General features: G+C 40.1%; 1 non-coding gene across 1 annotated transcript; it reads right to left on the bottom strand.

Annotated features, from left to right (window-relative positions):
* Positions 1 to 8517: 8517 nt before the first annotated feature.
* Positions 8518 to 8623, bottom strand: LOC130460318 (small nucleolar RNA R71). Its single transcript, XR_008920224.1, has one exon. It is a non-coding gene; the product is annotated as a small nucleolar RNA R71 (small nucleolar RNA).
* Between the last annotated feature and the right edge of the window lie 1083 nt (positions 8624 to 9706).

The following is a 9706-nucleotide window of genomic DNA, read 5'->3' on the forward strand; positions in this document are numbered from 1 at the left end:
ACTTTTCTCCCACTTGTCATTTTGGAAATGTGATCCTTCTCCAAAAAGACACCATCTCGAGCAACAAACACTTTGTTCTCAGATGTATTGTAGAAGTAATACCCCTTTGTTTCCTTTGGATAGCCCACAAGGATACATTTGTCAGATTTTGGATGAAGTTTGTCTGAAATTAATCGTTTGACGTATACTTCACATCCCCAAATCTTAAGAAAAGACACATTTGGAGGCTTTCCAAACCATAATTCGTATGGAGTCTTTTCGACAGCTTTAGACGGAGCTCTATTTATAGTGAGTGCAGCTGTATTTAGTGCATGTCCCCAAAATTCTAATGGAAGTTCGGCCTGACCCATCATTGACCTGACCATGTCTAGCAAGGTTCTGTTCCTCCGTTCTGACACACCGTTCCATTGTGGTGTTCCAGGAGGGGTCAATTCTGATAGAATTCCACATTCTTTCAGATGGTCATCAAATTCATAGCTCAGATATTCACCGCCTCTATCAGACCGCAGTGCCTTGATCTTCTTGCCTAATTGATTCTCTACTTCACTCTGAAATTCCTTGAATTTGTCAAAGGATTCAGACTTATGCTTCATTAGGTAGACATAACCATACCTACTGAAGTCATCAGTGAAAGTGATAAAGTAGCTGAAACCACCTCTAGCATTTGTACTCATTGGTCCACATACATCTGTATGGATTAAACCCAATAGTTCATTTGCTCTTTCTCCAACTTTAGAGAAAGGTTGCTTTGTCATTTTGCCAAGTAAACATGATTCGCATTTACCATAATCCTCTAAGTCAAATGGTTCTAGAATTCCTTCTCTTTGAAGTCTTTCTAAGCGTTTCAAGTTTATATGGCCTAATCGACAATGCCACAGATAGGTGAGATCTGAATCATCCTTTTTGGCCTTTTTGGTATTTATGTTATATACTTGTTTGTCGTGATCTAATAAATAAAGTCCATTGACTAATCTAGCAGATCCATAAAACATCTCTTTAAAATAAAACGAACAACTATTGTCTTTTATTATAAAGGAAAATCCCTTAGCATCTAAGCAAGAAACTGAAATGATGTTTTTAGTAAGACTTGGAACATGGAAACATTCTTCCAGTTCCAAAACTAGCCCGGAGGGCAACGACAAATAGTAAGTTCCTACAGCTAATGCAGCAATCCGTGCTCCATTTCCCACTCGTAGGTCGACTTCTCCCTTGCTTAACTTTCTACTTCTTCTTAGTCCCTGTGGATTGGAACATAAGTGTGAGCCACAACCTGTATCTAATACCCAAGAAGTTGAATTAGCAAGTATACAGTCTATAACGAAAATACCTGAAGATGGAACGACTGTTCCGTTCTTCTGATCTTCCTTTAGCTTCAAGCAATCTCTCTTCCAATGCCCCTTCTTCTTGCAGTAGAAGCATTCGGATTCAGAAGTGGGTTGACTGACCTTCCTCTTTGCAGATTTGGCGCCAGTTTGCTTAGTTGGGCTGGCCTTGTTGCCACCTTTCTTAGCATTCCTCTTCTTTCCAGATTTCTTGAACTTGCCCCCACGCACCATAAGCACATCCTGCTTATCACTTTTGAGCGTCTTTTCAGCGGTCTTCAGCATACCGTGAAGCTCAGTGAGCGTTTTGTCCAGACTATTCATACTGTAGTTCAGTTTGAACTGATCATACCCGCTATGAAGAGAATGGAGGATGGTGTCTATAGCCATTTCCTGAGAAAATTGCTGATCCAGCCGACTCATATTCTCAATGAGTCCAATCATTTTGAGAACATGTGGACTTACGGGCTCGCCTTTCTTAAGCTTGGTCTCAAGAATTTGCCTATGAGTCTCGAATCTTTCGACTCGAGCCAGATCTTGGAACATGTTCTTCAACTCACTGATGATTGTGAAAGCATCTGAGTTGATGAACGTTTTCTGCAGATCCGCACTCATGGTGGCGAGCATTAGACATTTCACATCCTTGTTGGCATCAATCCAACGATTGAGGGCAGCCTGAGTGACCCCGTCGCCTGGAGCTTCGGGCATCGCCTCATCTAGGACATACTCCTTTTCTTCCTGCATAAGAACTATTTGCAAGTTCCTTTGCCAGTCAAGGAAGTTTTTCCCGTTCAACTTCTCCTTTTCGAGAATTGATCGAATGTTGAATGAATTGTTGTTTGCCATATTAAAAACTACAATTGAAAAGAATAAACAAATAAATAACCATTCACAGTTTCTCTTAATAAACTTAAATTCTAGCATACATGCATAATTCAATGTTTATTAAGCATTTTATTCAAGTTATGTGTTCCGGCAGGTGTGAATAAAATGATTCCAAGATCCTAAAATCATTGAAGAACTAAGCACAGTTTGTCGACTTAATCCTAGAACATCTTAGGTAAGCAAAAGCCTTTTGCTAATAGTCTAGAAACTATTCTTGGTTGATAGGTACGTCTAAGAACTTATTAGGTAAACCTATCGAATTTGCCACGACATAAAAGGACTCCTTACTTATATCGTTGAGTTTCACCAAAACTAACATGTACTCACAATTATTTGTGTACCTTGCCCCTTTAGGACCAATAAGTAACACCTCGCTGAGCGAAAACTATTACTAGATTGATGTAAAGGATATCCAAGCAAGTGTATATTTTGGCATGGCACCTTTTAACTCAATTTTTAAGTTTGGAACTTAAGGCTCTTACTATGTTGGTTAGATTTTAAGTGAACTAAAATCCTTAATCATGCAACATAATCAAGCTTATGATCTCATGCATTTTAAGACATATTTAAAGCAATAAATAACTTAAAACATGCATAAGATATTTGTGATCTAGTATGGCCCGACTTCATCTTGAAGCTTTGACTTCAAAGTCCGTCTTGAAAATCTCCGTGGGAGGCACCATTTTCTTCAAATAGGATAAGCTATAACTAATTACAACTATTTGATGGTACGCAGACCATATTTGAATTGAAAAATAACTTTGGTGCTTTAGACCAATTACATTCAAATTAATGGTACGCAGACCATATTTTCTATCCTGTTTGGGCCATACTAGTCACTTCATAACCTGCAAAACAGTACCTATACAATATATACCATTCACCCATTCATTATCATGAATGGCCCACATAGCTGGTTAGTAAAACACATTATGCATCACGTAAACATTTGCAGCAATTAATCAAGGTCACCAATAATCTACCAATTATTCAGTCCTTATTAATTCTAATCGAGTTGTTTTAACCTTAAGGATTTGTAGACCTAATCAAGAGTTTATGACTAAAAAGCGCTCCCACTCAAACCAATAAATTCATATGCTTTACTAATTTTAAACATAAAATTGTATTTCTAGTCTAACCGGAAACATACAAATTTAATTAAAATTTAAAGCTCATATAAATTTATAATTGAATCCAAAAATTTAATTTAATTTCAGTCGCATTTAAATTAATTCATGATTTTAATTTTAGTAAAATAATTAGAATAAATTCCATTTATTATAATTATAATATTCAAAATTAAAATCCAAGAAATTAATTCAAATTATTAATTTTAAAATTAATTAAAATTACGTGAACTGAAATTTTCAAATTAAACATTCAAAACGATCTAATCGTAACGCAAACACCCTACGCGTTGCACGCCCATGGGCCGTACGCACACAGCCATTGCTGGCCATGTGCGCGCAGCCCATGCGCTCGTAGCATAGCTGCTGCTGTCCCAACGCAAGCCTCCGCACAGCGCCCCATCGCACGCGAGCTATCGCTCGCAGTGCGCGCGCGAGATCGCATGCTGGGCGCGCTGGCTCGCTCGCTGGCGCGCGAGATCGCTCGCTGGCGCGCGAGATCGCTCGCTGCGCGCGCGCGAGCCATCGCTCGCTGGCGCGCGAGATCGCTCGCTGCGCGCGCGCGAGCCATCGCTCGCTGGTGCGCGACATCGCTCGCTGGGCGGGCGACGTCGCGCGCTGTGCGCGCGAGTGATGCTGTGCGCAGCGCTCGTGGCACGCGAGCTTGCGCTCGCTGCGCGCGAGGCTGCGCGCACTTGTGCGAGGCAGCGCGCGTTGTGGCGCAGCTCGCTTGCTGCCCACACGCGACTGCCTTGGCTCGCCCCTCGCCCATGCCCATACGTTCATTGCTCGTGGCACACGACACAAGGCAGGGCTGCTGCCTTGTGCTCGTGCACTACGCCCTTGCTCATTGCATTCGTGCCGCACGGGCGACGAGCTCCCTTGCTCGTCGTCGCATGCCCGCATTATACAACACCCCTTAAGGGTAACACGAAGCGTCCATTGCTTCGTGCGTGCAAGTTTTATGAACGAATCGCATAAAAAATTTAAAATTTATATTTAAAATTAATGACAAATTAATAAATAATATTAATTTCATAATTTTAGGGCGAAAAAATCGAAAATTTATTATCCAATTGATTTCCGATTGATATGGATTCAAGTCTAGGTCATAAAAATTTAAAACTTATCGTAAATTTACAATTTTTATGGTGGTTTTTAATCATAGGTTTCTAATTAAATTACAATTAATTATGAAAATCAAATTAATTCTAAATTATTCTAATTTTCAACAAATTAATCATAATTACAAATTAGATTGCATAATTAACAAGACTAGGCATTCAAACTTGTTAAACATATGCAGTAGGTCAATCAAAAATTCAAGATTTATCAACAGGAATCGCAAATATTTAATTTAACATCTTAAATTTACGAAATTTTGCATCCGAAAAACTAAAACCTTCGAAAAGTCATAGTTAGGCTTCGAATTTGAGAATTCTGGGTTCGGCAGAAAAATACTATTTTTGTCAAAATTTTAGAATGCCTTTTACATGCGGAATTGACACAAAAATCACTCAATTCGGATGAGTAATGAAGAAACTGCCGAAAAACTGCGTACATATAATTAAATAAACGCAATTTGCAATTAATTAACAATTACGAAAATTAATCACCCCTTTTAATTCTTGCAAATTTGTAATATTTAACCATGTTCATGCAATTTAGATTATGAAAATAATAAGGGGCTCGTGATACCACTGTTAGGTTATGATACATATGACATTTACATAGATCATGCGGAAACAACCATTAACCCAGGAAACATATTATTTACACATAATCATATAGCATAATTAGATGCATACTCTTTGTTGCGTGCCCTCCCTAGCTGCGCCCGAACCGAACAAGAACAAGTCTTTTAGGACTCCAAATGTCGTCCCTCCGTAGATAGTCCACAGCACGTCCGGATCCGCCTTAAGATTGACCAACTAGAATCGCCCTTAAGGTACTAGAAAATTCGGCACTTTTATGAGCAAGATGTGTTTTAATTTTCTCTAAAAAAACTCACTTTTGAATACTTTGAAACTTGTATATAAATTATGACCCCTAGGCCTTTATTTATAGAGTTATGGAAAAGGAATCGTAATCCTAGTAGGATGCGAATTAATTGGAATTAGAATCCTACATGAATTCTATTTAATTAATTTATCCAATTAGGAATAGACATTTAATCATACACTGACTCTTGCTGATTCAGGAATCACGCATGAGCACAAACTCACACACACACGGCAGCCACAAGGACTGCCCATGCGTGCGAGCTGCAGCCCACGCAGCAAGGCCCACGCATCCGTGGCCTTGGCGCGCGCTGGGCTTGTGGCGTGCGTGCTTGCTGGGCGACGGCCTGGCTTCGTGCTGGGCCTTCGTCCGGCAGGCCTCGTCCGATGCTAATTCGTACGATACGCTTCCGATTAAATTTCCATTTCCGGAATCTATTTCCGATACGAACAATATTTAATATTTCCGATTCCGGAATTAATTTCCGTTTCGAACAAATATTTAATATTTCCGTTTCCGGAATTATTTTCCGATTCCGGCAATATTTCCGATTCTGACAATATTTCCGTTTCCGGCAATATTTCCGATTCTGGTAATATTTCCATTTCCAATAATATTTTCCGATACGTACCATGTTTCCGTTTCCGGTAACATCTACGACTTGGATAATATTCATATTTCCGATACGATCCATATTTCCGTTTCCGGCAATATCATCGTTTCCGGAGTATTCATTTCTTGCCTGTGACGATCTTAGCTCCCACTGAAACCAAGATCCGTCGGTTCCGAATATTCATAGATGGAGTATTTAATGCCATTAAATACTTGATCCGTTTACGTACTATTTGTGTGACCCTACGGGTTCAGTCAAGAGTAAGCTGTGGATTAATATCATTAATTCCACTTGAACTGAAGCGGCCTCTAGCTAGGCATTCAGCTCACTTGATCTCACTGAATTATTAACTTGTTAATTAATACTGAACCGCATTTATTAGACTTAACATAGAATGCATACTTGGACCAAGGGCATTATTTCCTTCACAAAGATGGTATAAGGCCATAAAAATGTAACAAAAGCTATCTAAAACTACCAAAAAGCATAATAAAATTCTATAAAATCCTAAGCGGTCGTGTGCGGTCGTGCTCTGTACCACGATCGCACAAAATGGAATTTTGAGGCAGAATGTCCCCAGCTTAGGTGTTCGACCACACAAAAATATCACTCGCCCGCACAGAATATTTGTGCACCAACACAACATGGTTGTGCGACCACATTGAAGATTTTGGGAATATTGGCTAAGTCAGGTCTGTTCGATCGCACAGAAATTCTGTGCGGTCGAACATGACGAAGGAAGTTGGTCTTCGCTCTGTTTGCTCGCACAAAAATTATGTGTGCCCACACAAGTTTTCTTTGTTCGATCACACAGAGGGTCTGTGCGACCGAACGTCGACGCGGGCTGACTTAATTTGAATTTCGAGCTTCTATTTGGGGAAATATATAAATAGCTTTTTCGATTATTTTTCAACAACAATTCATTTTAGAGTTTCCAAATTAGTTTTCAGAATATTAGAGAGAGAATTCTTAGTTTTTCAAGCTTTTGGATTAGGAGAGAGAAACTACCATTGGAGGAAGCTTCAACTTGTATTTCTCTTTCAACTCTTTAATTCTTATTGCAATTTCAATTCAATCTTTTATGCTTTGTTATTCTTCTTGATTTTCTTGATTGTTCAATTGATTTGATGTTAGTTTTTGCTGATTCTAATTTTCCATTGATTCTCAATTGAATTCTTAGTTTCTTGATTCTTTAATTCAATCCTTCAATTCAATGTCTACTTGCTTTGAATCCTTGATTTCCTTAGTTAAAATCGTGAGTAGTTTCTAGTTAGGGATAGGGGTGAAACTAGGGATAAATTGGGGGAAATTGAAGGATGATTGTTGATTATTGATGTGATTAAATTTGATTTGATGATAGGGTTTCCATGACTAATGAATTAGTAGTTGCAAATGCTAGTTTAATTAGGAGTGATTGGAGTGTGTCATCTTGATTTGGCAAGAGATTGTGAATCTCTATGATGCATGTTAAAAGTAGGTTCAAATTGCAAGTTGTCTAGTCCTAAGAGCTTTTCTTAGATTAGAGGATTTAACGCGCTCTATCTGAGAGGTGGCGAGCTCGTCAATAGTTGCTTTTCCCCTATATGTCAAGTCATTGCATCGTAATTGTGTGATTAGCCTTTGTCCTTCCCCGATTACCCTAGTGTATCCCCAATTTCCCTAACGCTTTCCTTTATTTGCAACAACTTGTTTGATAGCTTAGAATTATAATCGATAATTCAATTTCAAACTCCGTCCTAAACTAGCTTAACAATTGAACTCACTTCACTCTGTTTCCTTGGGACGATCCCTATGCTCGCCACTATAGTCAATATAGCCGGTTAGTTAGGTGTTTACAATTTTTGTATGATAAAGGTGTATTCATTCCACGACGGAAAATACCTCTATCAAAATGGCGCCGTGGCCGGGGAACGGTTGTTGTTTTTGAGTTACGTTGAGTCTAGTTTAACCATAAAAAATACAAAAATATTTCATTCTTGCTTTAGTTTTTTCCTTTGCATTGGTCACGGTTTGTTTGAGTTTTGTTTGAAAGATAGGGGTCGAACTCGCCATAGGCCTCTCTACCCTCTCGACTTAGAGTTAGAGAGGACTTTGGGAAGCTTGAGGCGTATCCGAACCCGTTCGTCGAGCTACAATAGATTCGAACCTTTGAGTGAAGCTACGGAACGAGAGTCAACAAGTCCAACCATTGAGAGAATGGCTCTTCCGGTTAAGAACCTTGGAATTCCGGGATCCTTTGAGGCGACTTGTGGCATTCAAGCCCCGACTACAAATGCAAACAATTTTGAGATAAAGACCGCATTGATTAATTTGGTGCAAAGTCATCCATTTTGCGGAAAGAGTAGCGAATCACCGCATGAACACTTGAAACAATTTGAGCACTATTGTGATACCATTAAGCGCAATGGAGTGAATTCGGATTACATGAGGTTGACGCTATTCCGCTTCTCTCTCTTGGGGCGTGCTAGTGATTTTCTTGACAAGGAGGTCAAGCCAAACTCACTTCGGACTTGGAATGAAGTGACAAGTGCGTTCTTGAGCAAGTTCTATTCGCACGGGAAGACGGCATAGTATCGTCATAAGATCCAATCATTTGAGCAAAAGCGGGATGAGTCTTTATTTGAGGCTTGGGATCGGTTCAAGGAATATCAAAGGGAGTGCCCTCATCACGGGATTCCTAAATGGCTCCTCCTACAAACTTTCTACTTGGGATTGAGCCCTACCTCCAAAAACAAGTCTTGATGCGAGGGCGGGTAGTCCTTTAATGAATAAGATGGAGGACCAAATAAAGGAGATCATAGAGGATGTTGTGCAAAACTACCAAGCATGGAATGTAGGAATAAGGAGCTATGATGGCAAGAGTAGAGGTGAGGATGGTAAAGGGTCGATCTATGCAATTGAGCAAGCGCGCATCATCGAGAAGCTTAGCTCAAGGTTAGAAAAGCTGAGATCACTCCAAGTCAACCTCAATCACCATCAACAATTCCTCCACCATCGGCTACTCTTCTCACTAAGGGGAAGAGCAAGGTGAGTTCCTAAAACACTATGCCATTAAATACATCCTTTTGTGAAAATTGTCATGAGTATGGGCATTTCCCTAACATGTGTCCTTTAGCGCATAATGTTTCATATGTGGATTATGGCCCTTTTTATGAAGGAGATTTTGATGTGGAATATTCCAATGCTATGAATGAGAGGCCTAGATATGATGGCCCCCCGAATTAAAACTTTAATAGGCAAGCACCCAGAGGCCCCCCAATGCATGGATCCTACCAAGGCTTCGGCCAAGGAGGTGGGTATGATAGTCAAGGCCGAGGTAACTATAGGGCGCAAGGCTATCAAGGCCAAGCACCATATGGTCAATCTCACGATCTTGGAAATCAAACCCAATACAATCAAGGTAGTTATAACCCTAACCATCAAGGTGGAGGGGGTTACAACTATCCTTATGGTCAATATAGGGGTGCTTCTAGTGGGGGCTATCCGTCGAACCCGGGAGGTCAATATGGTGTTTCTCAATTTCCTCTTCTCGGATTCAACGGGCCAAGGACCTATGGCAATCAATACCCACAAAATCCTATGGGTTATGGCAATGCACCTCCACCACTCCCGCCTCTCAAGTCTAACCTTGAGGCTCTTATGGAGTCGTTCGTGGGGGCGCAAGCCAAGAAAATTGTAGAGTTTGAGGATGGATTCAAGCAATCCAACACTTGTTTGAAAATGATCGAAACCCAACAAGCACAACTTGCTAGCACCAT

The sequence above is a fragment of the Spinacia oleracea genome, chromosome 4 (genome assembly GCF_020520425.1).
Source record: "Spinacia oleracea cultivar Varoflay chromosome 4, BTI_SOV_V1, whole genome shotgun sequence".
Taxonomy (NCBI): domain Eukaryota; kingdom Viridiplantae; phylum Streptophyta; class Magnoliopsida; order Caryophyllales; family Amaranthaceae; genus Spinacia; species Spinacia oleracea.